The sequence below is a fragment of the Cydia strobilella genome, chromosome 26 (assembly GCF_947568885.1).
Source record: "Cydia strobilella chromosome 26, ilCydStro3.1, whole genome shotgun sequence".
In the NCBI taxonomy this organism is placed as follows: domain Eukaryota; kingdom Metazoa; phylum Arthropoda; class Insecta; order Lepidoptera; family Tortricidae; genus Cydia; species Cydia strobilella.
Window position 1 is genome coordinate 5,283,330 of NC_086066.1, and position 6,866 is coordinate 5,290,195.

General features: G+C 38.0%; 1 protein-coding gene across 1 annotated transcript in view; it reads right to left on the minus strand.

Moving 5' to 3' along the window:
• LOC134753264 (ATP-dependent RNA helicase abstrakt) overlaps positions 1-6,866 on the minus strand; it is a 180,327-nt gene that overhangs the window by 6,709 nt on the left and 166,752 nt on the right. The window lies entirely within an intron of this gene.

Genomic DNA, 6,866 nt, shown 5'->3' on the forward strand with positions numbered 1-6,866 from the left:
TTGCTGTCTGTCTGTCCCTATGTATGCTTAGATCTTCAAAACTACGCATAGGATTTTGATGCGGTTTTCACCTATCAATAAAGTAATTCTTGAGGAAGGTTTTAGTGTATAATTTGTAAAGGTTTTGTGTAACCCATGCGAAGCCGCGGCGGGTCGCTTAGTTACCTATAGGTAAGTATAATGATTTTTCAATCCTTATCCTTAAGGAACTCTCAAATTTTTGTTCTAATAATTCTGTTATAATATTTCATTAAAATGGAATAAGATCTATCAAATTACATCAATTTCATCGAAATCGGTTAATGGATTGATGTGTAATTATTAGATAAACTCTGATAAAAAAAAAAGAAAATACATTTAATTGTGACGATCACAACACAAGTACGAACATGCACTATTGCACTGCAAATAGGGGTCATTTTAGCTCCGTCATTTTAGTTTCTAGCGCAGAATCAGCGCCATCAATGTCAGCGGCACATGCAGTTCCGAGTAATGGCTACTTTCGTCTATATACCGATATAAACCATTCATAGAGATATAAGCCACCGCGCCATAACACTTTTTCGTTCTACATCGGTTTTTGATCCTAGCCCCTTTACGGGTTTTAAAGACGTTCACCTTACGTTTCACGTCAATAAAAAGAAGGTACATACACTGAATGACACTAAACCATGTATCAATCAATTATATTCGGTTCACGCTACTGATGTTTTAAATTGATGCGGCGTACCGAATTTTGCACGTCGCTTAGGTACCTAAGTATTATACTTAGCGTGAATCATTTTGTTTTTGTTGCATTGTTATCTGTTCCACCACGACGACGTTGCCTCCCTGTCACACTTACGTACGAATTTACAAGTGCGACAAAGGCAACACGTCGAACGTGGTTCGCAGTAGGCTCTTTGATCCCAAAAATATAACGGAGACATTATTTGTATCACACAAATCGCGTAGTCATTACCAGTATTTGTTTTACAAGGGTACCTAGGTACATAAGTTGTAGTTTAACCCCTCGTGCAATAAAATAATTAATTAAAAATCGACCTTGTTTTGATACTAATACGGTTCACGATGGCTCTGAACTAGTACTACATTGTCACCTGACGATGTATGTACAGTCAAGGGCATAAATATATATACATTCCCAAAGTTTCAAAAACATGTGTACGCTCTTACACCTTAGACAATAAAGTAGTGTACACATATTTTTGAGCCATTTGTCTGGATCGATATTTATGCCTTCGACTGTACACAACAACACATATTACATACATATATTTACAGTAACCCTGGAACTGTAAGTAGACCTGCTAATGTGTGAATTTGGCTGTTTACTGCAGATCTAGGTCCGTAACGGTCACATTAGCACGCTGCCAAGATGACCCGAGTGACCTAGAAAGGCCCGGTGGCGCGGCGCGGCGCTAAACAACGGTTAACCTTTTGGACGCCAATGACGGATATATCGGCACCGCAGGTCCAACGCCAAAGACGGATTAATCGGTCAAAGACCACAGAGCAACATAGACCTACGTGCATAAAGTTCAATTTCCGTTTTGACACTTCGGTGACGTGGCGTCCGAGTGACAGCTTTTGTGTTTGACACGGCGTCGAAACGGTAAAGGGTGCAAAATAGGTGCACGGGTAAAAGAATATCGAGGGTAATTAATATTTTCTCTTTGATAAAGTATCTTTAGGGTTCCGCACTGCAAAACGAGAAAACGGAACCCTTATAGGATCACTTGTGTGTCTGTCAGTCACAGCCAATTTGATCCGAAAGTACTGGACCGACTGGATTAAAATTTGGTGCACATAGGAAAATCGATGACCCAAATACGGACGAGTAACGTAAATTAAATATGCCTTTATTCAAAAAAAATTTGTATCAATAGGTTTTCTAAGTATAATCATAACTTTGCGCATGTTTGTGATCTTACGTAAAGAACTACCAAGACGGCTCCCACCCCCTTGTAAGAAAAAATAAGTAATAGCAGAGGGGTCTGCCCCTAAATCGTCTTACGTAATAAATGAATGGTGCCTAAACAATTTTAATCAGCTGTGACTTTAGATGTCTTGTGGACTGTGGTATTACAACTTTTAGCTCTCAAACCGTCCTTTAGGTCTAAGCAGACCGGTTGGATACATCTGCGTAAGCATAAATTTTAGGTCTGTGGATACATCCGACTCGTTAGCATTGGCTTGCAACATTGAAATGCAGCCATAGAGCTTTTAAACCATTATTACTAAAAAAGGCGAACTTAATGCCAATGGCACTCTCCTGCAACCGTTTTTGTCATAGGCGCCTTCCGACATCCGAAAAATTGAGCCATCGCGGAGCTCCGTCAGCTGTCGGACCAATAATATTTGTTTGTGTGCGTATGTATAGGCATAATACTTGTTGTAGTGTGCGTGACCGCTGCAGACGGCGCCCGGGCGCGCCCCTAGCTGCGGCCGGACTACGGGAATGTATTAGGATCCTACATCCGCCCAGGTAGCAGTGACGTCAGCGACGTCATAATGACGCCATAGTGACGTAACGGACGTCATAATGACGTATAAATGTTACCTGGGCGATATCGGATCGGACAATGTGAAAACGCATATTAAATCACATTTAGAAACGGGTCTATCGCGAATTTATTTTGTTACCTTTATTTACCGACGTTTCGACACAGGTTTCACTGGTCGTGGTCGCGGCTAACTGACGTCCCAGCAAAATGTCAAAACAGAGATTTGTGTGACTACCCCACGAAAAGTGCATTTAAAGTTCGAGGTAGACATCACATTTTCAAACCACCCACTACACATAAAAGTTAATTATTGTCATTTAAGGTAACAAAATAAATTCGCGATAGACCCGTTTCTAAATGTGATTTAATGTGAAAACGCTCTTAGCAAATGTACGATTAGCGGCATCTATGAAAAGTCCGCTCCAGACTACGCGGCGCGAAGCCGCGAACGCGTGGAGTCGATTTCGCTGAATAGGGGGCTTTAAAGTGCCACCGGCCCGCATGCTAATTCCTATACACTCACGGCAGTGTGTCGACTCCTCGTGTGACTATATCGACCAAGCGGTGAAAGTTACCTGTAAAACTTACCTATGTCCAGGGACCTGTAAAGAATACTAATATAGGGGCAATATCTATCTTTGATAGGGGTATTGGGTATTTGATAGAATTAACATTTAAAACTTTCGCGTTTTGAACACATATTAAATCACATTTACAATCGGGTCTATCGCGAATTTATTTTACCTTTATTTACCGACGTTTCGACACAGGTTTCACTGGTCGTGGTCGCGGCTAACTGACGTCCCAGCAAAATGTCAAAACAGAGATTTGTGTGACTACCCGACGAAATGTGCATGAAAAAGTTTGGGGTAGACAACACATTTTCAAAGCACCCACTAAACATAAATGTTAATTATTGTCAATAATCCGACACGCAACACTCACAATCAGTTGCCGATAAGATAAATCCATCTTCCCTATTAAACCACATCGATCCATCTTCCCTATTACAGGGATAAGTTCGCCTTTGTACATTGTATACTTTCTGTTTAATTGTATCTTAACCTGTCTTATGTGTAATAAAGTGTTTAGAGTCAGACCAATTAAAATTTAATACATAACAAATAGTTTAACTGCTTCATTTATGTGTATTAACGAAGAACTAACTAGACTAATATTTGTAACACAACTAATCAATAACATTAACCATTGTCCTTTCAGCCCAGATCCGAGTTATAATCGTTACACATTATATTTTTTTTTCTGTTGATATTGACGTGAAGCTGGCAGGAATGTCTAAAGACGATTGCCATAATAAAAAATAAAAAAAAAAGAAATGTCGGCAACGATTTTGATAACACGCAGTGCAAGTGTTATTTTAAACGTGAAACTTCTATGAAATTATGAAAATAAAAATAACATAACAAAATAAATTCGCGTTAGACCCGATTGTAAATGTGGTTTAACATTTGATAGAATTATTTTTACAAACCTCATTAGTTCGAAAACCGCACGAAAGAGTATACAAATCGACAGTAAATTTGGGATAAGAGCTTTCCATATTAAAGCTCTTAATAACAAAACCCGATCATGCGTATTTAGATCGCGGCTTAAAAATCTGTGGCAAGTGTGTGGCAAAGACATTATGCGAAATAAAGACGGGAAAGGGTAGAGTAAGACATAGCTAAGTTGGCAGCGATTTTGATAGCACAGACTGTGCAAGTGTTATTAATGTTATTATAGACGTCAATCTTCTATGAAATTATAGCTTGTTGACTTGGTAATTGTTAAATAAAATATTAAAGAATATAAACGCAAAACCATATTTTTGAGACATTTATTTCATGACACTTAAGAATACACTCAGACTTTGCATCTAAAAATAATTCATTACCTATTCCCAAACTTTATAAGGTTACAATCTAAAACATAGGTTGTCCACTAAAATAGATATAAGTATATCTTAGATACCATTTCCATTCCCAGCTGGACTGGAATACTGGTATCTAACCTACCAATATTCGATTTTTTAAGTATTTTAAGTATATTTTGACAATTTCGTAACTTTTTAGATAGTTTTGAATCTGTACATAACGAATGACTTTACGAGTGTTATAGGCAGTATTAGTTACATTAATGAGTTTAATAACATTTAAAACTCCGACAATAGTACATTACGATACAAGTGCGAAAAGAAGGAAATTCGCAACGAGTGGCGACAAATTTACACACGATCTAAGGGTGTTTTGAAACGACACGAGTTACGAATTATCTATTCGCATAGGTACTGTAAACACGTGTACTGTAAACTCTGATTCACGGAACACTTATGGGATTACTTCGGTCTTGCAAACCGCTTAAATTATTCCGCGCTGTTATTTTATATTATTATGAGCGATAATGCATTTTTCGATGGATACTATCTATAATCAACTAACAGAATCTTGGGGCAAAGAACACCTTATATATTTCATTGGTAAGGTCCAAAGCAAAAAATGCTTCGCATGTAAAATTTATCGTTAAAGCGGGATTTACATTACGAAATTAGTGTCATGCATGTTGAAATAAGTTTCACGAAAGTACCTATAGTTTCGATATATGCGAAAGTAATTTCGTGAAATAATTAGTGTCGTGAAATTCACAGTATCGTATTAGTGACCACGGCCCAATCAGCATCGAAGCTACACGTCCGCACAGCGCAGCCACTTTAGCGACACCTAGTTTTTCACGTCGCATTTACACTACGAAATTAGTTGCATGACACAAATTTCACCAAAAAATCGTGTAGGGCACGAAATTGATTTGCTTTCACGAAATTAATGCATGCATTACGAAAATATTAAATTACACGTGAAACTGTTGGTAAAACTACTGTCACGAAATCAATTTCACGTTACTAATTTCGTAATGTAAATCCCGCTTAATACCTACTTATCTACTTAAACCTAAATTATACAACTATGTATGAGGTTTAAACCATCAAAATGCTTCATTTAATAACTAAGTTTTATTATATATATTACCTATATTCTAACTTACCGTGTACAATTACAATTTTTTTTTTAATCTAAGCGTAAATAAATATCAATTAATATTATAACAAGCAAAATATATCACATACTTATTCAAAACAGTATTTCTAATCGTAACTTAACGTAGGAACATTAGCTGTCCCGCCCATGATGCCGGCAGTTAATGCCATTGTGCGAGCGGGACAGCCATATAATTACGCGTGTGCGATAAAGATAGAAAATGGCGGGTCAGTGAACGAAATTTTTCGCGCTTAGCGTCCTAACTTTATCCAATGTCTTTGTTTACCAAACAGCATTCGATATACGAGGGTGGATTCATAAAACCGAAACGACAATTAAACTTCAAAGTATTGATATAAATTCCTTCTGTATCGCAATGGGCACTCTTTTTCAAGTATTTATAAAATCATAGACATAGTATATACAAGTAGTTAAAACGCGCCACCGAGCGACCGGGGGTAAGAGAAAGAGTATTCATATAAAATTTGGGCAGCATAGGATTTTTTCTCTTTCACTCTTATAAATTTCGGTATTTCGCCATCGCCCCTACCTATGATGCCACCCGGTCGGTGATAAGGACAAAGCCTGGCACTTTTTTCTCTTTCCTCTTATAGGAATCGCAATAAGACTATCTTTCTCTATCAAAGAGTGTCAGATTTAAACTAACACGATTTTCACTCATAATTTAAAATTAACACGGAACTTAATCGCGCAGGCAGACTGGCGAGGAATTGTATCAACATCTTCTTGCCGCGCGGGTTTTGCGAACTACCCACCACCACCACCACCACTACCACGAACGTAACGTCACGTTCGAAACGTCAGGCCACAAATAAACGTAAGTTTGTACGCGATTAAGTCCCGTGTTCGTTTTAAATTGAAGTGACAGGCCCTTGAATAAACTAGTTCCTTTTTTTTTCAAAAAATATTGAGTTTGAAGTGAGTCAGTTTTCTATTTTCATGAAAATGGAGAAAACTGAGGATTGAGTTGTCATACAGTTTTGTTTAAAAGGGAAAAACGGAATCCCAGATTTAAACTGTTACATCGTGCCATAGGGGACTTAACCTTTTAGTACCGTCCGCACTTGGGTAGATGATTTTATACGGAGACGACAAAGCGTCAATGGCGTGTCCCAGGAGTTGGAGACCAAATGAGGTTTCTATCCCATAAACGACAAAAAAAGTAAAAATATTGTATTAAAATACCGTCTTTTCTTGATGGACTTGAGGGCGGTGTTGCCCGTAGCCAATGTCACGTAAAAGGGTAGGAACAAAATAAATGCTCTTAGAGCACGACGCTGTTCGGTGGTTGTTGTAGTTGTCTCGT